A 23,830-nucleotide genomic window follows, 5' to 3' on the forward strand; every position below is an offset into this window, starting at 1 on the left:
GCTGTCTTTATCCTTTTCAAATGGAAGAATATACCTGGATGACAACTGGTATTGTATTACGTACATGCCTGGTCGAGGAGAAATCATAAAGCAAAGCAAACTATGACTTGCTTGTATTGAAATCAACATATTTTGATTTAAAATAACGATGCAAGCATAGTTCAGCGAGCCTATATTTTGTGCGATATGGATATTGATTCATTCCGCTAAATGTGAGATATCGCTGTCGGTTCCCATTTCTGTGATTTAAAAGGTATTGATCACATGATTTATACGCGAAATCGTATCATAGCATGAGCGGCTTTGACCCTTCAGAGTTGGTCCTATTTAATCTGTGTTTAAAAAAAAAACAAAAAAAAAACAACACATACATATTTGACTTACAAAACGTACATACCGAATCATTAAAATAGCTCTGATCACACGACGATAAAGGGTGGCGACTAAACGCATTTGACAAGCACTATAGTCGGAAAATAAACTGATCAAGGCAGTCATCACGGTTTATTATATAGTTGTGACCTGCGGAAGAATTGAAACCATCATCAATCTTCCCACTCTACGCCGCTGCATGGTGACTCGCGTAACTGATCCGGGTGGAAGGGGATAATATCGGGACTATATAGTATAAGATTTCACAACACAGGGCCGAGTTTCGTTGCTATAACCATTTTAACGTCATAATGAACGAGTCCGAGGCACACAAAATCCTCTTGCTGGCAGCCACGTGACCTAGCCTACGGGTAGCGAGGACGGATCACAATGTGACGTCATACCGGTAAGCTGGTAGTATTCCACTGTCAGAGTCGCGTCGGTTACTCACAATCGTTGTCATAAGGATCCTTTGACGTCACAAAATCCTTTACGAGGGCAACGAGAATGAAGGCAGTTTACAATCACATTACTACTGAATGAAAGCTTGACATACTCTCGGTAGTATTCCACGTGCGATGCTATTTTCAGAACTGACATGTGGGTAATAAGTACTTTGTCTGCCTCACCCAACCCAGTCGCTTTCAATGCATGTGCATCGATCGTCCTGGGAGTTTTCCATGCATTCTTTCTTCTTCTTTTTTTTTTCACGTGTCTGACAAGCTTCTCTTGATGAACGTGTGAGGGGATGGAAAGAATTAGTCACTTCACTTTTCATTATTAACAAAGTTTTGGGAGGGGGAATGCATTTTCCCACCCTTATTTTGTGTGTTTAAAAAAATACTTAACCAACAAAAAGACCACTACGAGTGACTTATTTCTTCCACTTGACAACGTTCATTTGGGCTTTTTATTGTTGGTTTTATTTCATTTTCCCTTCCCTATCGACAAGGTCATTGCATAATTTTATTTCATTCCATAATAATCTCTTGTATATGTAGACTTTATCTATCTTATTCAAGAGGCAAAGCTTAATTCCTAACAAGGGAGTGGTCGCTCTATCTCCTTCAAATGATTAACAAATTACTCATCTCAACTGTCTGATGAAGAGCAACGGACCTTTTGCACTTATCATCCTTAAGCACTCAAATGATATTTCCTTCCTTAAATGTTGACCGCTTGATGAAAAATATAATTGTTCAATCTTGTTTTGTCTGCTTAACCATAAACGATCCTGTTTGTTGACGTTTCTGTGAAGTGGGCTAAATAATAACATTTATAAAAAAAAAAAAAACATGAAGTGGACTAAATAATAACATTAAAAACTATATGTACACTTGAAAACAATAACCCCAAATAAACGTAGATTTTCACAAAAATACATGAGTAAACATTACGAGCAAGCCAAATTAGATTTGGTTTTCACTGTACTCCAAAACATTGCACTTTCAAAGTTAAAAATTGAGTGTTTTATTGAATGCTGCGAAACCGAAAGAGTCATTAAAATTTGAGAAGTCACTCGATGGTACATTCATAACTTTTTTTTTTTCAGCAAGTGTCTTAACGCTTTCATTATAGCTTGTTGACCTTACACTCGATCCAAGAATAATTAACCTAATATTTCATTATCTTCTTATAAAATTTAATTCTATTAACATCTTGTAATGGCCTATCAAATTCCAATACTTTCTAACTTCCCGTCGTAGAATGGGTTGGCATACCAAAATACAAATAACTATCCCAATTCGTTATACTTTATTTCCATCCAACAAAAGGTAAAACATACAGAGTATATATATTATTTGACAAATTGTATTGTTTGAACAATTTGTAAGACGTCATAATTATAAATCATGATACAAATTATAATCATGTTTGAATGTCAAAGATGACAATTGCGAGGGAAAGGAACGCCCTACCGCCGATTGGAGGTTGTAAGAAATAGATCAATCTGATAATTGTTATTATCTGTGATGCAGGTAATATATAAGCATGATATTGTAAACAGTAATGCAATACGTACATCTGAGATTTTCATAACAAAGAACAACCACCGATTAAAAGAATTAAATATATATTGAAAACGTAACACATTAAGCACAAAAACTGCCCCAAATGGATTTAAAGTTGAAAAACTTTTATATTAAGTTTGCAAACTGATACAGTCTTCTCCCAACATACTGTGTGAAAAAGTCGATTTCGAGGAGTCAATGAGTTGAAATATTGCTGCAGTAGATTATGGGATATTTTTTTCTTGATTTTAGCCATAATGTTCCAACAAAATCAATGTCAAAAATTGATTTTCATGCTAATTTTGCGGTTACATTTTGTTGTGTATTCCACATTTATATATCTTTTAGTTTGGCTGACTCCAACAAAGGATGGAATAGACGTATAACAGTCGCTCAAAATTATCGAGAAATACATTGGAGAGATATCACTCTAGATCGGTTTACACTCTTAGAAAAAAAGGTTCTTTTGAGCACCATTAAATGGTTCTCAGCACTGTCACAATAGCGACACCCTTTTAGGTGCTCGTGAGAACCTTTTCTAAATGGTGCTTGTCGGCACCTTTTGCAAAAGGTGCCCATTAGAACCTTTTTCCCGATGAAATGGTGCTCGTGAGTACCATTTAAAAGGTGCCCATGGGCACCTTTTTGACTAAAGATGGGCACCTTTTTGACTCTTTTCAAAAGGTGCTCATGGGAACCATTTCATTGAAAAAGGTTCTAATGGGCACCAATGTTAAAAGGTGCTGACAGGCACCATTTAAAAAAGGTTCTCACAGGCTCCAAAAAAGGTGTCGCTATTGTGACAGTGCTGAGAACCATTTAATGGTGCTCAAAAGAACCTTTTTTTTTTTCTTAGAATGTAGTATGTGAATTGATGTCTGTGTATTTTTGGTGTGTTTCACATGCAGTGCTGGTAAGGTGCTTCACTGGCACCATTCTTAAAGGTACATTACCTATCTGCATTGAAAAAATGTGCATCACAAACTCATTTGAAATGAAATGAATTCATCTGAATTTCATCTGATCAGTCAAACATACGTTCAAAACATGTATATTAGCAATACATCAGCATATCATACATCATCATTGACACTAGAAAAAAAAAAGAGCAAGGATAACACACCCATGCACACACACTTTCACAAGCATGAATACATGTACATGACATTCACCAATATTTTTTCATGAAACATTACTCAATAACTGAAAACGATAGAAATTTGCTCTTTCACAAATTCGCAGAAATGTATTTATTTACCTTCACTTTTACAATCTAAAGTTGAGGTTTGTATTTGTCAAGTTATAATCTGTCAAATATTCTTGACAAAATATTTTCATTTGTTCACTAATTTTTCCCACAATATTTGTCATTTGTGTACCGAGCAGTTCTTGAAACACCATCACACATCTCTGTACAGATGATATGAAATAGCAAGAGGTGCATCAGGCTTTTGAAATACATAACAAAATTTCTAATTCTCTGTGAAATAATTCCTGCATGGATGAGATACAGTAATTGTGTAAGTCTTAAGATAGGCAGAAGTCAAGTACATTACCTGCTTAAAGGGGATGGCTAGTAACTGCACGGTCAGTGGGAATCAGTGGGATTGCTGAGGGATGATTGTTCCAATCCTTGTGGGATTCATTTAAGAGTACATTATATATATATTCTTGTGTGAAAACTATTGGCTTCAGAATGGTCTCAAATTCAAGTAATGTGCAGTTTAATGTTTCCATGTAAGCGTCCCTGGTCAGTGACGGGGCATTAACCTGCACATTACTTGAATATGAGACCGTTCTGAAGCAAATAATTTTCACACAACAGTAGATATATAATGTACTCTTAAATGAATCCCACAAGGATATAGGAACAATCATCCCTCAGCATTCCCACTGATTCCCATTGATCGGTTACTAGCCATCCCCTTTAAGTAGTATGAGGAACTTTTTCCACATATTTGCTAGTTTGTTCGGTGTTGTTTGTTTGTTTGTTTTTTTTTTGTTTTTTTTAATGCATATTATTGTCCTAAAAGCAACTACAAAGGGCAGGAAAATAATTCCATTAAACAGGACCTTTGGTATTGTCACAGAAAACATATATTATATTGCTGGTATGAAACTTGGGATAGGATAAGCTTTACACTTCTTCGCTTCACTTCACTTCACATTCATAACGTCGAGTACTTGAATTGACTTATCTTTGTTTGTATACGAGTGACCTTTTTTGTTGTTGTTGTTGTTCTGCAATTTGAAAGCACCATAGACACATCTATACAACTGCAAATACAAGAAGAGTATCAATTCAGGTTAATCATGACTTCTGACAATTTACAGCATGTCCTACGAAAACACACACAAAAGAAAAGAAATGAAAAGAAAAGAACACATTGTTTTATAATGAGAAGGATAATAAGAATCCAAAGGGGAAAAGAGCTAGGATACCACACCCACACAGTTTCACAAGCATGAATGAACAAAATTCCTCAACCATGAACTAAAATATATAACATTGGGAATCGATAAAAATTTGAAGAGTTTGATAGCAAAAACCGATAAGTCCATTTTTTAAGATTTTGAGGTACGGTCTCTGTCATAAAGTACAAAATAATACCTTTTAAATTATATATTGGTTACTACATATAAAGGTACATTTTTGAAGTTATTGTCAAAAGAAGCAAAAATTTTTTTATTGTTTTCTTTATATTTCTTGACCTTTAATCGCAAATATCTCCATTTGGCAAATATGGACTTATCGGTTTTTTGCGAACAAACTCTTCATTTACACTTTTTTTTTTAAAGCAGAGCAACAAATTCATTAGAGTAAACTTATATACAATGCAGGCCTAAAGCTGAAGTTTGAATTTGCTGTCCTATAACCTGCCTATGACAATAATATGTTGTTAGCATTTGTCATTTTGTTCACCAAATTTCCCAACAGTCTTTTAAACACCACCACCAAGTACATGTACATTTTGTATTTCTGCAAAAGCAATACAAACTGGTGACAAGAGGTGCATCAGTGCTTTGAAATAAATTACATAATCTTCAATTCTCAACACAATATGTAATTCCTGCGTGGGTATAAATGCAATAAGTTTTACCAGTCTAGGTGCAAACTTTAAAAGTGTGCAGAAATCGACTACACAATGACTGGAGAAGTATAAAGAGCATTTTCCGTTTGTGCTTTTAAAGTTTAGAACTATGAATGACTCCACTTCTCAGATTGGCATCTGGTCTGATCTCATTATGTCTACCCCCCCCCCCCCATACAGTTGATTGAAAGCTGTTAAATGCAAATTATAGTGAAACATTATCACTGGTACATTGTAAGTTGCAAATACTATACTGGGATCAGTATCAGTCAGTCGCCTGACATGAATATTTGGTTGACGGCAGATTCTGAAAGAGCAGCTATAAAATACACTATAAGTCAATGCAAACGGACTTACCTACCCCATCTACATATTTCTCAAAGGTTTTCTCTGGCAGCATCAGTGTTTTTTCTTTAACTCAGCTCATTCTTGGCTAGCGTAGGTTTCTGGTCGATGCTGTCAACGGGCTATCGGGCTAAAATTGTCATTCTGATCGATGTATTCTTTTGGTCACCTAGCTCATTCTTGACTAGCCCATCGGTTCTGTTTGATGCTGTCAACGGGCTATCACAGGCTGTCATTCTGATCGATGTAACGTCTAAGCCACACAGCTCATTCTTGACTAGCCCAGGGTTCTGGCTGATGCTGCAAATGGGCTATCCCGGGCTCTTATTCTGATCGATGAATTCTTGTGGCCGCCCACCTCATTCTTGGCTAGTGTTAAGCCTACGGTTCCGGCCGATGTTGTCAACGGTCTGTCACGGGCTGTCTCTCTGATCAATGTAGAGTCTACCTTTTTCCCTAACCGCACCAGCGACCTGAACACGTACGTACTGCTTCATTGTCCCGGCCAGAGTTACTTGTTCCCTGGTTTCTGTGCTTGTTGGTGTGTCCACTTCCCTGATATATGAATTGAAAGATACAATAGACCTACACCGCGTTAATAAAACAATGTCATTGCTATATTAATTCGATAAACAGAACACGGCATTACATGACGTGACTCGTTACTTAGAACAAGCCTGAAAACATACTGAAGAGATTTTGACCTAACAGTTAGGCCTACTGGGCTGTAGACAGACCTCTATTGGCTCTAACGTTAACACTGACAGTTATAACATATAGGGGCCTAAGTGCGAATATAGAACAAATTTCCTTATTGGTTAGACGGTATAGACCTTACCCCGGGGCGCTCCTTGTACACAGTTATCTTTGCGTTCGGCGTTTGGGCTATGTTTCGGAGTCAGTAGACTCTATTTTTAGTAGGCATAGAAATGTCTAAACGTTACATGCATACCTAGCTAAGTAACTTAGGCCGTCTTAGCCCTGCCCAGTCGCTGTAAAAACGTGACAGCCATGCTCCGGCCCCGCACGGCGTCTGTTCGGGCTAGCCCATGAGCCATTGCTACCGGTATGCCAAATTTCTAATTGGGAGAAGTGTCAGGCCTAACATGTTATTGTTAGATCTGGATCTACTGTACCTGGTAAACATTACACAAGATAGCAGCTTCGATCAAATTAGATCTAACATTAGGATCTAGCTAACCGTTAAGGTTAATCACTGACTGAAAACGAAAACTGAGTGATGAATCCAACAGTAACACGTAACATTCTAACTTGATTTTGTACCAACGAATGTCATCTAAAAATGAGATAAAACCACATTAAAACTAAAAAATCTTACCTCTTCTCCTAAATTGTGATGACTGCCATGGCGAAAATGGAATTGACAGTGACACGTTTCCAGTCCACTTTGTCAAAATTAATGTCTAAACGTTACCGGGTGCCGCTCGTTATGGGTGTGATCTACACTATGGTTAGCCGTCTGTTGCATCATGCTGCATGCATGGGTATTGCATTGGCACTCTGCCGCTGTGCGGTGGTACGTTGCATAGGCGCAGGCAGGCAGCACAGGGCTACATATAGCCGCGGCGCGTGCCGCCGCGGTTACATAGTCCTACAATGCAGTACTAGTATGTGTACGTTTACGCGTACGCATATCTGATCGAGCGCTAAAATTGGATGGTGGCAGCTGTCAGTTGGCACGCAGCCTAGAGAAGTCATTAGTCTACGATAAAAACAATATGTACTTTTTATTATCACAGCAGTAGAAACACATACAATATTTTTGTACCAATACCACAGTTTTGGTGATTTTCACATCTGGCATTCGAATATACAGCAAGGGGAAAAATGAAAGTGGACCTAAAGATATTGTTTGACCTGCAGGAGTACCACAAATAACACTCGGGGACTGGATCGCATACTAGCAAATGGTGACGAACGGAACCATTTCGATTGGGAACCATTTATAGGTGCTCATCGGAACCATTTTGCGAGAACCATCTGATGAGAACCATTTTGGAGCCGACGAGAACCATTTGAGAACCTTTTTTTCTTAGAGTGTAGAATATAACATTGTCAGCACTGACGCATTTTATGATGTTCTATTTGAATCATTAAAAGTTTGTGTTTTTACCCGAAAGATGGTGGAGTTCTATATCAACGTAACTACAAAATCACCCTTAACAGGTTGACGGTATATATTGAAAACACGTTCTATTCCCCCGCTGTCTAATTTGGCGCCTGGTATGTATGTGAGAATGTAAATTTGAACAATAAGCTACATAGAGCTACAAGAAATAACGACGTAGCAAATAGAGCGGATTGGATTGTAACGGAATCTTTCTTTTCTTTCTTTCTTTTTTTTTTTTTTTTGCAATACCATTTTGCACTGGTGGTTATAGTAGATACTGCACACAGCTGCATGCAGGCACACACACAGATGACAGGGTTTGAAAATGCAAGGTGACAAACGGTCGCGAAATGTGTTTTGGATGAAGTAGACTCCGAAAAAGTTTCCCTGGAAAATAAGTAATGCCCCTATAGCTATTAATCCACATTCTGAAATAGAGCGTATCAATTAATTCAGTGATAACAAAATAATGTACCTATACAATCCACCCGAAGGTTTTATTGTTAAAGGAGTTTTGTCCTCTGATGAGCGTTACCGCCCCCCCCCCCCAAAAAAAAAAAATATATACCACTTTCGTGGAATTCACGAGAATTAATTTCAAAACCACTTTACATAATTTCACTCCGTGGTTGAGTTACAATTGTTCTCATGTTAATGATCACGTCGTAAAATCTACCGGAGTATACTGTATAATTCGCGGTTTTTCATTTCATAACCTTAATGGTTACAGTGGCATGTGACTGATGATTTTTTTTTCCCAAGTTAATTTGATTTTTGTGGAAAGTGACACTGAAGGTAGGCACTATTTACGCTGAACTGGGAATATGCACAATATGTAAAAAGACCATAGACTGCAGTGCCCCCCCCCAAAAAAAAAAAAAAAGAAGAAGAAATGATTGATGGTTTGCGCTACCGAGAGAAAAATGAAATGAAAAGCATAAATGGACATCTACGCTGAGAAGGTTACAAAGTTTTACTATCATCAGCTGGTGATAGTTGGATGAGATTTTTAAAACACTGATAAATCAAATTTTCTTCGCACTTCTTCAAAATAACTGATTTTCAACTTCAAATCCAACCAGGGTCGAATTATTCATGGTTAACTGTGTGTGTGTGTGTGTGTGTGTTTGTGTGTGTGTTTGTGTTGCCTTATCTACATACTCATACAGCGTCTTCTTAAAGAAAAAGAATCTGTCAATTATTGTCTCTTGCAGTGAGATGTCTCGTTTCATATATACTACTTGGGGATCCCACCCCTAATGTATGGAAAATAATTCAATGACTGTATACGGAAATAAAAACTTATTCAAAGTACGTGTATATCCTGCTTTCCCACTCTGTTAATGTAAAGCAGATAATCTCCCTCCCATGTTGGAATATAATTAAGGGGACTTCATTCTAAAGCTAAAATTCACCTTGCGAAAGGGCTAAATTCACTCTACATAGAATTGAATTCGTACAGAAAAGAACCAAAAATTTAGTCTGAAAGAGACACAATCATCCAGTCGTTTCACTCCAAAAGGAGCGGTCCCTAATCACTCTTCCAAACATGCGGGACTTACATTTAATTGTACTGCTATCATAATTACGAGCTAAAGTATCATGTTCGTACAGTATTCTCAACACAAAACGCCATGGAGAAATGAAATTTAATTAAAACCACCATTGTAATCAAAATTACCAGTATGACAATAAAATTGCTCCCCTGACTCCGGCAAGCAAGTGAGATGATTTAAATGCGACCATACAGACATGTCATACACTTTTATAGGACGATGGCATCTGTGTCATATAGTTCTTATCATTGTCCGGAATTCATAGCAATGAAGAAAAACAGATTGATGGGTGCCGGCAGCGATGATCAATTAAGTCATTCTACTATATATAGGCGTAGCCAGCTTTCAGTGGTTTATCAAATATTGCTGCTACCACTTTCACTTTCAAGTATTCCAGCCTGACTATATATACAGTTTTTTATTTTTATTTTTTTTATAAGTACACAGGAGGTTATCACACAGGTTATCAATTAAGTGATTCTAGAATGAGCAGTTTAATCCTATCATAGACTGATCAGACATCGTTATTTATTGTTATTTGACTGTGAGTGGTGATTGATCCAACCTCGCAATAAATACAGCTTGGTGGGTCTATACAAAATCAAGTCTGCCATAGTAACACATGATTTGCTTGCTTAAATAGTAAGGCTTAAACGTTGATAATAATCATCAGGTACTTTAACTTCTTGTGTTTATAGTTTTGTTAGCAACAATCTTCACCGGATCGACGCTACCTCAAAACGAGACCATTTCCTTTCTTGGCATTGTGTTAATGTATAGATATATCATTAAAAGTCTCTACAACATAATCTCCGACCCTCAACATCAAATACAAGCCCGTACAGCGATCTGAATTTGTACTCTTCTCTTAGATCGACATCTGAATACTTGTTTTTCTCAGGAGAAACATATAGATTACTGTAGTGAATAACAGACTCACGTATATCTATACTGCGTGGAGGAATAAGGCCATATACACTTGCCGCGCTGATCGGCACGGCACAGTGTATTCGTTTCGCTGATCTGCTATGAAATACCAAAGAGGATAACTTTTGGTATGCACCTATAGAGGCTTCTACACGAGTAGAATTCACAAAACGAAAGTTCAATTCATCTTAAACAGGAGAGAAGAAAGAAGGGGAAGGGAGGTGAGTTCACTCCACCCTCCACACAAAAACTCAACGAAGAACAGTAATGATGCCCTTAGTTATGATTATCGGCATGAATCAAATAACTTCAATGACAGATTAATAAGGTATCTAAGAATGAAGTAGATTTTAATAAACATTACAGCGATTATCATTAGGAAATCAAGTACTCACAAATGACTTGCAATTTCTGTGCCGAAAGGTATTGGTCACAATTTTGAATGTGGATGTGATATTTTGAGTGAGCTCAAAGCATGAAACATGGTGTTTTTGTGTCTACACTTTTTGGTAATTACAATAAGTGTCACATCATTAATCGTGGCGCAAAATTATACTAGTTGATTGTAAACCAGAGAAAATTACGTTTGTGAGATCAACAGGAGAAATGAACTAAAATGTCTATGTGTGTGTGTGTGTGTGTGTGCGTGTTCCATACAGAGCACAGTAATTCCTCAAATTATATCTCAGCAGCAACATTGAAAACACTGGAAATGGCCGAAGTTACCTCGATCCCAATTTTATATTCTTTCCAACGTGTGCTATTTTATAAAGAAGAACAAAATCAATCAAATTCAGCAGAAATAGGAAAAATATATGTAACTGTATTTTCATCCAATACACGGAAACAAATTCAACACTATTGCGGATGTAGCCTATATTCTTTGATATATGACTCATTCGATATGTTTTGGTTTTTTGGTTGTTGTTGTTTTTTACTCCTTCAGAGCATTCGTGACATTGATCAGGGCACGTATGACTACATCCATTTTATGAAAAAAAAAAATATTTAAGCAAAACGTGTATCTTTAATTGGGTCTAGATCCGTTACGTCTTTTCAAATAGTATTTTTGAACTTTTTAACTTTAAAATATCATCTGAATCTCTTGTCATTGACTGCATTCACGTCTAATGCACATTAAGTCAGGATGAAAATATCAAAATGGCACATAATGGCATGTATTGGTGAAATAACAGTTCTTCAGACTTATAGTTTGTGAAAACAGTTTTACAGGCTATGATATTCTAATATGATTTTGAGGAGATGTGCGCATTCTACATCAGCTTGTAGAGTAGATTGACTCTTTCTTGATCATTCTAAGTGCTTAACTATAAGTTGGGTACAAGTTTCTAAGTTTTATTCTATTAGATCTGGAAAAAAAAATTATTTGGGAAGGATGGCAAAGGAAAGCGTATTCTTTAAAACTAGGAGAGAACTGAAAAATTAATCGGTTGATTTAAGTACTTCATAAAAGATCAAACTGAAAATCACCAAAATGACTTTTTAGTCTCCAGTGAAAATTCTAAGTTTTAATATTCAAAACGTGTGCCAGTTTTTTTTTTTTATGTTTGTTAACACTCGTAACAATAAATTCAACACGAAAGGAAAGTTAATAAGAAAAAAAAATGTCTCGATGGAATAGCAGGTTATAAGCACTTGAGGAATAACCGCTAGAACACTTTTATCACAAACAGTTAGGGAGTTCGGTTTTCAAAAATTAATTTGTGAAATCCTTTCTTGATTTGATTTGATATATTTTTTCATAAGTAATGATACAGAAGTTTCATTTGATATGATGTATTATTCCATAATTATCATGAATAAATATATAGAAATTGAATGATATTAAAAAACATTAACAGAAAACGTATAATAAAAACAAATGTTAGAACAGCTCTTCTTGAACTGGCAAAAACAAAACGAATAAATATTTCGGAGGAAAACTCAAAAAAGCATAGCTTGCAAAGTGTTGCTTTAAAATATTTTAGTAATTTCATTAAATAATTTCATGACCTGCATCTTGACTTTTTCCATTTTATATGATATGCACCCTTATTATCTGTCACACGTGCATTTCATGTAGCAAAGATTTGTCACGTCTTAAAAACAAAATCATTTATTTTCTAGGTGATATTTTCATGTCTTTCATTGATTGTGTCTGAATCACACTAACTTATTTCATATCTATTGCAAATCCTGTAATCATGAAAGCGATAGCAACACTGAAGCAGATGTTATTTGCTGGGACTATTCTTCAAGTTGAGTTTGTCAAAACAAAATATCACCGACAATACTGTTTGACGGGAGTTGCACATTGTTGCATAAGATGTAGAAAGTTTGGTTTTTTTTTTATTTAATTATTTGTTAAAGGATTTTTTTAAAATTATTTCATTTTTGGTCATTAGAGTAAAATTCGCAACATATTCACGTAATCATCAATTTGAAAGGAATTAGAAGGAAAATAGTCAACTAAAAATCAATACTCCGATCAGTATTCCAATTCAATATTCCGATCATTTCATCTGTACTGAAAACATTTTGCATATCAATTTACTCTACTTCTTTATCAAATATCACACACGTCATATTAAGACGGTTGGCATGAGAAGGCTTATACTGAGAGGCACAATACTACAAATATACGAGCAAAATACAGCAGCGGTAATGTATAGGAACAAATGAATAAAATGAAATAAAATAAAATATATATCTAACATCATTACATTGGTCATAACATACAATATATATATATATATATATATATATATAAATTTTATGATATTTCTAATATTGAGTAATAGATGGAAGTTCACTTTGAAACTTTGACAAGAATAATGGATCCACTTTGCAAATTTCGTCACATATGATTTCATTTCTGACGACATGATGTGCGTAGTTATGTTAAATTGGATCATGGAAATACTCATAACTGAGGAATTAACATACTTTCTTTTATCTTCCCAACTGCATGCACAACACCTCGAAGATCTAATGACAGACGTGAGAAAAAAGCAAATAAGACGTAATTTTGATCCATTTTTAAATCCATTAACCAATAGTTTGTACCGCTTTCATAAAAGTTCATTCACTCGTACGGGTTTACTGACCAGTGAGCTACTGCTGTTAGAGTATATACGATTCAATGAAACCTTCGATTATGTACCATTAGGAACGTAAAAGTAACACACTTGTTTTTCAGGGGTGTATCGACATTGTGTTTGTTTGTAGTAACATAAATATTGGTGCTATGTACGAATTATTTAGAGCTGCTCATCGACAGTTTAGAAAGTAAAAAGAAAAATGTTTTACAGATTAAGAAAATTTAATGAGTTAAACTTTAAATCGCTGGTGTGTGTTTCGTCTTTTCTCTCATTGTCGATGGCCATAATAGTGTCTGATTCATTTAAACTTTTGTGACAAATAAACTTTACTAAATACAAGAAACAACTAAATACGTACTAAAAAAAAGTAATAGACCTATTTATCTTCTCTGTAATTGATTTTAAGGAAAAGAGAGTATGCTAAATCGCCTCCATATCATTTCTGCGACTCCAACGACTATTTTAATGTATTGAAAATCATGCTACTGCAACTACTAGACATTATGATTACTATCATATCTCGATAGTAGTACACTTTGGAAAGTACTGCCATCTTCCTACTATAGTATTCAGGTTTCTATGAGAAACTGACGAGTGAATTTTATGACCACGAGGTGATTACAATACTGCCATCAAGAGTAATTGCTGGAGTGTTACGATACACACCCAGTGGTCGGGACATTTAGATTTTCCATGTGTTAGAGGTCTGTTTTAGGTACATGGTTCCATGACATTTCCTCCTGCGACAATTGCTCCCATGATATCCGCACGCTAAGCCAAACTTAAAACCCACCCAGAAAGGTGACCCTAATCCTAATCCTCGCATCAAACTAAGCCTAGAACCATATCAGACCCTATCTCTAACCAAGAGTCCTTGGAGAAAATAAGACTCGAACAATTTATTGTCACAGGAGCAAGATGTCGTGTAATTATTTTGGGGACACCATATAGCACTGTGAAGCCATAATCGTGCCCTCACGTTCTACGGAACAGTCCATCTTGGTTTGGCCGTCGCGCCGGGGCGGCTCGGCGACCTATCGACCTCTCCCTTGCATGGAGTGACTGCATTCATTAAAAATCATGTTCCCTTGCTTTTTAATCTTTGCACCATTAAGAAGATCCATGTCTTCATAACATTTTAATCAATCTTATCACATTCCTAGTCATTTTTTTTTCATATTTCATTTCCTACCTTCCCTTGTACACAATCGCACATGGTTGTAAAGCCTATATAGTGCTGCAAGAAAAATATAACCAGATAATGCAAATGTGATAAATAGAAAATGACAACGCAGTTTGATTTAAATACTCACGCAACAAAAAGTAGGAATTGATAACGTGAAGAGTGTGATGGAAAGCAACACAATTGGGAGAAGCAGCTCCAACATGGCATTATCTTTTAAGTGGTATACTCGGCATGACCTTCTTCATGTTTCATGACCAGCAAATTCGAGTAAAATATCTGACGTACAACTTGCCTTGTTTTCATAAAAGATTGTACATTATGAACATGCCGGAAAGACGTCACTCCATAAACGGCAACCGTTACAGTAAACGTGACTAGTCGAGGCTACAGGGTCATTTCAGCCTCGTTCTTTGAAAATTGTTCCGTATAAATATCCATTGAAACTCAAATAAAACTAATGGCCATTGCTTGGTAGCAGTTTGGCAAAATTAAGTGTTGTATCAAAATATCAAGCACAAGGAGGTTGTTAGTATAATGTCAGCGAAACTAAATGAATATGACACTCGCGTGTCATTGCCACTGTAGCGTCTACTTTACAAACTGATAATTTTAAAATAACTTGATAACACCCAAAAAAAAAATGTCCTTGGCGGCTTCACAGGTTGCAAAGAATATCAACGAGTTAAACATACTGCAGGTTAGACGCTAGTAACATTTTGTTTCTACTTGATTTGTCTTATATGGAAGAAGAGTTTCAGGGAAAATTATATTACTAAATTCTATAAAATAACAAGCTTCTGCTAGGAGAGCCTATGTAGGTACACTGTGGCAGTTACACACGTGTTGCAAAGGTGTATAGCTATCCACGATATCCAGGCGTGATGGTGTTGGACAATAAGCCGGGAGGCTATGCTCTAATTCCTCCTGTGGAGTTCATCTTTCAGATACTTCTGCTGAAGGGACCATGATGAGAAAGCCCTGTTATGTTACATGAGACCACTGTCAAAAGAGGAGTAAATCAGCGTATTTGTTTGCCGTGACAGTTCCCAACAAAACGAGGTGTTACCAACACTCCACCTATCAGTCCAATTCTAATTCTTGGAGGGAAAGTCGAGGGGGAGATCGGTCAAAATTTGGAACCGAAAGCCAACTGGACTGTTCCGAATTAGCATCAATAATTCATGATTTAACAAGGACTCGTTTTCGACAAAAAAAAAAAATGAGTTTTTCTTGTTGATTTATAGTGTTCAAGTATGAGGTAAGGATGACATCAAAATGTGCCTTACATACTTGTAAATGAGGTAATTCAAACCATGGGTAGCCTATTTATGAAACACAGAAATCGAAGATAACGTTATTTTCCGCACTCGGCTAGCACAGTACCGTAAAGTAAGTGGTCATGCCGCCGAAACGGCTGGCGCCCAAACCAGAGTCCGCGTACAGCACACACAAGTCGACAGCAAAATATGATAACAGTTGGCCTACACAAGGTGACGTATTTGTGCTATGTGGTGGTTTAATGTATTTTATGTAATTACTCGCATTTCCAACATTATCTCCATACATAGCAACAACAAGCTGACTTCATTAAACATCGATAAATTAAGAAGATCAAACAAAGTTCCTGTTTATCACAACATGATCTTTATTCTCTTCAACAAAACATCGTATAGCAATGCTTGCGAAGTTAACTTTACTGCCAGTGAAGTAAACGATTGGGAATTCTTATTCAAGATGTATATCCCCTTCATGATTTGCTACTTACGGGTTTCAATCTCCCTTCAGCCTTTTTTCTATTCCTGTGAGGATCTGTCGCGTCTACGATTCTCGTGTTTGGTATACCCTGGTTTTGGTTTTGGCACCGGGAATTTCCCTCAAGAAGGTAGGTCGTTTCGTGAGTGGACGCAGGTGTCGTCTTTTCGCGCTTCAGTTCGTCAGCTGAAGTAACAGGAAAGTCAATCTGATACGATAGTCTTAGTCGTCTTGAGGCAAGCAAAGGCTTAAGGCAAGAATAAGCGCTCAGGCAGTTGTCGATTGGACCATTTGGTCGGCTGGGATTGGCGCTTTTTCCCGGCGGGCTTACATGCAATTCAGCTGAACGAAAACAGTTGAGTTGGCGTCGTCTGCTGCTAGTATGCAATCCATTGTGAAGGAGTCGTGTGTGGTCGTCGTGTTAGACGCTGTTAGGAAATGATACTGATGCTGTTCAAACGTGGGAGTCTATGCTAAAAGAATTACCATAGATAGTTTCCAATAATCCCGAAGTGCCAGCTATTACGATACAAGCGCATATAGCTGGCGTATTATGCGTTGCGACCCATCTTGACTACGATTTTTATATAGATATCGTATCAGAAATTCAAATCGTTTGATACGTAGGTGAGAGAACACAACTGTATGACCTGACTGGCACAAGCTTCTCTTCTAATCTGACATCATTCTGAAAATGAAGAGAGAGGGATGACTATAGTTAAATTTGCGCCCGTTCCTCCATAAATTTAAGCTGTTTGCAAAGCTTGTCCCGAGCTTTTGTCTGTCATACGTATGACACGTGCGTATCCCAATGCTGCCATACGATTGCAAGGTAGCGGACGAGAGCGCTGCGGGATGTTTGCACGCCGCGAGTCGGGTCTACAAGTCACCTGGAATCGCAAAGCAGGGGAGGGAAAATAAGTCCCCTGGCATCACATTTACTAGTGAGGGCGTGCTCTCAATGATAAATCCGGGATGATGATGTCATGTCTACGATGATGTCATTTTTCCATTCGAGCGCCTATTGTAATGCTCACGCAGTACGTACGTAGGAGGGAGACCGGTAAATAATGTGGATAGAGTAAATCGTCTGCTATAACCCGAATGCCATTTTAGTTGCTGCCTTAAAATCTTACTTCTTCTGTTAATTTTTTGCAGGTCTTAGATTTTAGACAACTGTATTGTTGTATACATGTTTTTATTATCACCATGCAACTCATCCGGTGTATCCTCGCAGCTACACTGTACACTTACCATTTAAATCCGTGGATGTCTCCTTGTTGGAGTGTGCTGCATTCATTTTGTTGATAATGGGCTATACTACTACGTTTCTTTTCAAATGAAACAAAACGCTAGGTTTTGAATTGATAAGGGGATAAGATCACCACAGACCATTAATGATGAGACCCATCACCCTCCATGGTTTGAGTTCTGTGGTAGCATAGCGATTGTGCCCTTTTTCATGGTAATTTATCCTTTTTATTTAAGTACATTCTGTGAACTTATATTACTTATTCTGTAAACTTATGTTTTATTATGTATTGTTATGTAATTTATGTATTTGATTAATTCTGTAAAATGCCTATATGTTTCTGTAAGAAATGGAAAACATAAATGAATGAATGAAACTGAATATTTATGTATATTTTATCCTTTATATTGTCTTGTCCTTAAGGGGCTTTCAGCTGTCGGTCCCTTGCATGGTAGCTTGCTGCGCAATACTTCATTTGTGGCGCGTTTAAGTAACTTCTGATACATGCCATAACAATATTATTGACTGGACCCTAACAAGATCCTACATTGATAAACCATGACATTCGTTTCAATATTATTCTTGACGTATTATATTATTTTACCTTGAGTAAATTGCTTTATACTTCTTACTTCTTTATACTTCTGCTTTATTTCTTCTTGAGTATTCAATATACGGAGGAAAGTGCTTTTATTTGACCATGCTTTTATAAATGAACAGACGAACAAACAAACTTTTTTCTCTCTCTTTTTTTCTCTCTCTCATGCGGAATTGTCTCATCAAAGATTTGCGGCTGAAACTTGCACTTGCTGAATGTGACGAAGCTGTGTGTTCGTGCATTCTCATTCATATTTCAAAAATCAAACGCGCGAAACCATTGACAACATGTTTTTTTCACATGCTGCACAATAGTTCATGTCCGGATTAGTCACCAATATCATTTTACATTCATTAACGTCTCATGCAAGGTTGTTGACCACTCCAAGCCTACGACAATGTGAGTCATGGAAAGTGGGCAAATTGATAACATTTTCTAAACTGTAAGAAATATTCTTTCTAACTCCAAAAAAGATCGTAATAATTCTTGTACCTTTTTTTTAAGACCCTTGAAGGGCACACTACATCTGCAAATTGCAAGTAACATTCATTTATCTTCGGCCAAACGAAATAAGTTATATTTTCTTAGTATAAAGAGAGTGCGAGAGCCTTAGTATTCCTCATTCAAATATGAAGCGCGTTTTTTATTTTAAAAAAGCGGAAAATAAAAACGAGTGTTTTGAGACTTGGCAACAACTAAACTGTTTGCCGCGAACTGAATTCCACGAAATGAAATTTATTCAACATGATTGAGTTCGTGCAGTCAGAAGGTCTGGAGGAGTGGGTGGGGTTGGGCCAGAATCCACAGATTCGAAACTACTTTAGTAATAGTAAACTGGCTTTTCCCTCAAAATATTTTCTATGGCAATAGCTTACTGCCGTGATGTTATTTTACGGGAAACTGTCATCTCAAGTGTCATTAGATCTTCATTTGCTTGATTCTACTGAAGATGACTGTGAAAGAAGAGCAGCGCATTCCAGAGATATGTCACTGCTAAACTTTAAACCATCCTAAAACAATACAATGTTTACACCGTTGCCATACAGACGGTCAGCAGCTATCAGTAAATTTATAGGACACCATTAAAGTGCCATTACTATTCCGATACCGATCGTGTAGCAACGAATCTATAAGCGTGCTACTCGAATAGTACTTATTACCCTGGGACAGCGAAGGTTCATTGATAAAATTCTGACTTCATACGCACGTTGGGATTACGACATCGACAGCCAATGAGCGACGAGCAAATATCGGCGTAGCATTTACGTCATTGCATTGTGATTACCTACGTGACTGTGAAGCGTACACAAACCCTGATGTGCTTCGCGGCAGGTCAACCTGCTTCACAATTCAACATTCTTCTCCCATTGACAATGACAATTGACAATTCAATTTCCATTGATACTAGCAATTTCTATAGTAGACGTGATGTTAAACGCTACATAATTAGCTATTAAACCGTCGCTGCTCCTAATGTTAGTGTTTTCCGATGCTGTTACACATAGGTATAGAAACAGCAAGATTTAGCAGAAACACAGTTGATGATGGTTGGAACGTGCCAAGCACGCACTGTGATAGTAATATCCTGACATGAGATTTTGACCTCGATTTACACCTGATGTTGGGCAAAATCTTTCGAGTAGTTGTTTACACGCGGCTGATAATGGTATATAAATGTGTATGTGTGTGCTGTAAACAAGCAATAGTGATAATGACAGAAATAATGATGATGACGCTGTTTTACTTCCGTCAATAACAATCTGAATGACAACAATAATATAGGTTTTCCCGGCCAATTTCGCACTTTAGTCAGTCCAATTTCTTATTGCTGCATTCAATTTAGCAAAATTTAGCGCAGATGACATGTTCGGTATTTCAATTTTATGATCTCTTCATTTAAATAACCTTTAACCTCATTCTAATTAACACTTTTTCATTTGAAATTCGTAAAACAAGCACCATTTCGTTATTCGTTCATTCAATAAGCTAGTTCGGAGTTAGCTCATGGGCGCATTGGTACGAATGACCTTTCTCTTTTCTCAGTCGGTTGGGGCACTTAACTCGTTTTAGAGCGACATAATGCATAAGCTTTACATAACAATTTATGGGATTCACAATCCTGTTCAAACAAACAATAGAGTTGCGTAGACCAGATGAGCAGAACGATCCGTCAATTTACACTTGGGAAAGCATCCATTTAATTATTTTGCATTGAATGTATTGACAATCTCTTTCTATTGATATTGCCAAATACCACTTTTGCTGTCAGGTGGATGTGCTGGCAAGCAGCATTTATAAGTATCTCATGAATAATCATTGCATTACAGATGCTTATCCCAGTGAATTTAAAAACCATTATGCCTGTTGGTCCGAATGACCTTGTTTCTGCTCATGCGCAAAGTGGAACTACGAACTGGCTTATTCAGAATGATATAGTCACGTGATCACGTATATGCTGCGCTCGTTCACTGGCATTCGAATTCATTTTTGGGCATCCAATTTAACATCTTTTGCAGTTAATTTAGCACACATGTTTATGTTTTGGTTCTTTCTTAATTTTTTTTTCAGCAAAGTTATTGTTTTGTAAGCATCATTACATTTCATATTTTCGTATTCATTTTAGAGATTTTGGCAACAGTCTTTTTTTTTCAATGTGCTTATTGAGTCTCGCAGTCTGGCCGTTCTAGGAAGTCAAGGTTATGATCATCAAACATGTTCCTATAATTCTTTCTCTGTCTTCTTGAGATATACGTCTGTATCTAACCTGTGCTGTCATGACTGTAAGAAGATGAAGTTAATCTGTAGTATTGGTACATGTAGGCCCATAATGACATGTATGAAAGTAAAGGGGCGTTACAGAACAACAAACTCGAGTTTTATATAGGGTAAAAAATATGATACTTTCACTGCTTAACAGTGTGTGGATGAAACAAAAAGTCACATAGTAATACACGTTTAAATGTTCTCACCTTTTTTTTTAAAGAAATAACATGACGTTCATTTGAATGAAAACGTTTGGAATTTGACTGCCCATTCGCGAAATTGAATGACTCAAATAAACTTTTCGGCGAGTGGTGGCAAATTTTAATGAACGTAGAGTACCAACCAATTTGAATGCCCATTTTGCGAATCGAAAGCCACATATGCGAATTTCATTGATCGAAATGCTAAATTGAACGCACAAGTTGAAATTTCGAAAGACAGACTGTGCGATAACAAGGGGTTTTGCTAAATTGAATGAACTTTCTATTAGATGGACTGGCAGAAGTGTGAAATTGGCCAGGAAAACCAATGCTAACTATGTGCATTTTGGACAATCTGGCTATATGGTAATGATAACGCAATAGCTCTAACAATATCGTGAATCACACACATTATTACACAATTATACTGTACGTATAAAGGCTCGACATTGGCCGTGGCCCGGTCACTTGGGGGCCACCAGAAATAGATATTGGGGCCATGCACCACTTTTTAAGACAATATGTTTATTGGCCCGAACGGACCGATAGGGCCACCTATATATGTGAGTGTGCACATGGTTTTAAAGAAGAAATCCACTCCAAAATTTGTTCGATATCATAAGAAAGAGAAATAAATCCATACAATGCCCCCCCCCCCAAAAAAAAAATGATCAAAATTCGATAAAAAAGAAAGTTAAATAACATTCTAATTTTTCTTTTCGGAAAACACTTCTTGACCAGTCATTATGAATATTCAAATAAGCAGGTTGATGACGTCATGCTCTCACAATTTCTTATTCAATTCATAAACAGAAATGACAAAAATCTCATACCTCAGCTGTAGGTCTATAGATATCAAACTTGCCATAAAACCACCCAGAATAAAAAAGAACAAAATGTTACCGCTCATATATTTTAGTACGGGAATACGCTTTTATCTATATTAGCTAAGAATAACATTTTTTTTTTCCAAATTTCACATATAACATACATGAAAAGACTGAAGGGCGTGATGTCATCATCTCGATCATTTGATATTTATAAGGACTGGTCAAAAAATGTTTTTCGAAAACAAGACTTGTGAAATGTCAAAATGTCATATCTTCCTTATTGTCTTATCCGATTTTTGTCATTTACAATGTTCTGTAGGGAAATTTTGCTATGAAGTTTATATACTTTCGGGATGGATTTCTTCTTTAATGTTAATGCGTTTTTCCATCTAGAAAAGGGAAGAGTAACTCGCAACTCAGTGCTTCATTATACTGCATGTATTTGAACTGGCTGCAGCGACCAGGGTTACAAGGTATTATATAGTCTTCACGGTCAAACTCAGTATATCTTACAGTCAATCTATTTCTCTAACAGTAGAAGTAGATATTACCCTTATATGTATGTGGTGTCAAGAAAAAAATACTGCTTATTCCTCAATTTAGTAAGTCAAAATTATGTTAAACTTAGTGTAGTTAAATACAGTATATTGACCTACGTGTCCTGGTATGCTTTTGAAGCTTTCTAACATAACTGCCAATTTTGATATAATCATCATGGTTTATATTCAAGTTTTTGATGTTTACAAAGTTTTATTGAATTATTCACTTTTCTAATCTTTCACTTTCTTTCTTTGTAGTCACAGTACGTGGTATTTGACCCAATTTATCAAACCTGCCAACTTTTAACATGATTATCATGGTTTATTATATCACTCTCATGTTTAATTAAGTCATATAATTTTATTCATTGTATGTTATACTTTATAACAAACAAAAAAAAATACAAACAAAAAAGTCAACGGACTTACATACCTACCTAGTTACAGTACGAACCACATACATAGCGTGTATTTGAAATTTACTTTTGCTTGTATGTTCTTTTTGTTGTTGTTTTTTTCATTAGAAATAACATTAAGGTTCTGAATCCCTGCCAATCTATCAAACCTGCCAATTTCTATGATGAGCATGTTAGTATATATTATATGAGCTAATGAGCATGTTACTGATGAGCATGTTATGTTACATGGAAATATCATTATGACGGAACGGCTACTTTTATGGATGATGATGATTACTCCATATCACGAGGATTGATCACAAAGCTTTCCGGCAGAAACTCACTGATGCGAAGACCATTCAGCCGTATCAGTCATTATACCTATTCAGAATATCTGTATACATGATAAAGAAAAATGCACAATTCTTCTGTGTTTGAGAATTCCTCGGCAGTGGTACAAGGTTACGTCATTTCTCCAATCCAGCGAGCACACTCACTCACATGCATGTTGAATTTGTTGAGTTATACATACAAATCAAGTTTCAATGGCAAATTGCCCATTTCTGTGTATGTTTCTTTTTGTCTTTTTTCTTCTTCTGTGACTGCCATCACTATCAAGCACTTGCTTAAAGGGATCGTATAGTTTTGGCTGATACCTAATTAAATTTCAGGTTTCTAACATTTTTGGTGAGATAATGAGAAACCTCTTATGAAATATGAAAGAGCATGTAATTCCACGAGGAATTCAACGTTTGTTTGATGAAAATTGGTTTTGA

The sequence above is a fragment of the Diadema setosum genome, chromosome 1 (assembly GCF_964275005.1).
Source record: "Diadema setosum chromosome 1, eeDiaSeto1, whole genome shotgun sequence".
NCBI lineage: Eukaryota > Metazoa > Echinodermata > Echinoidea > Diadematoida > Diadematidae > Diadema > Diadema setosum.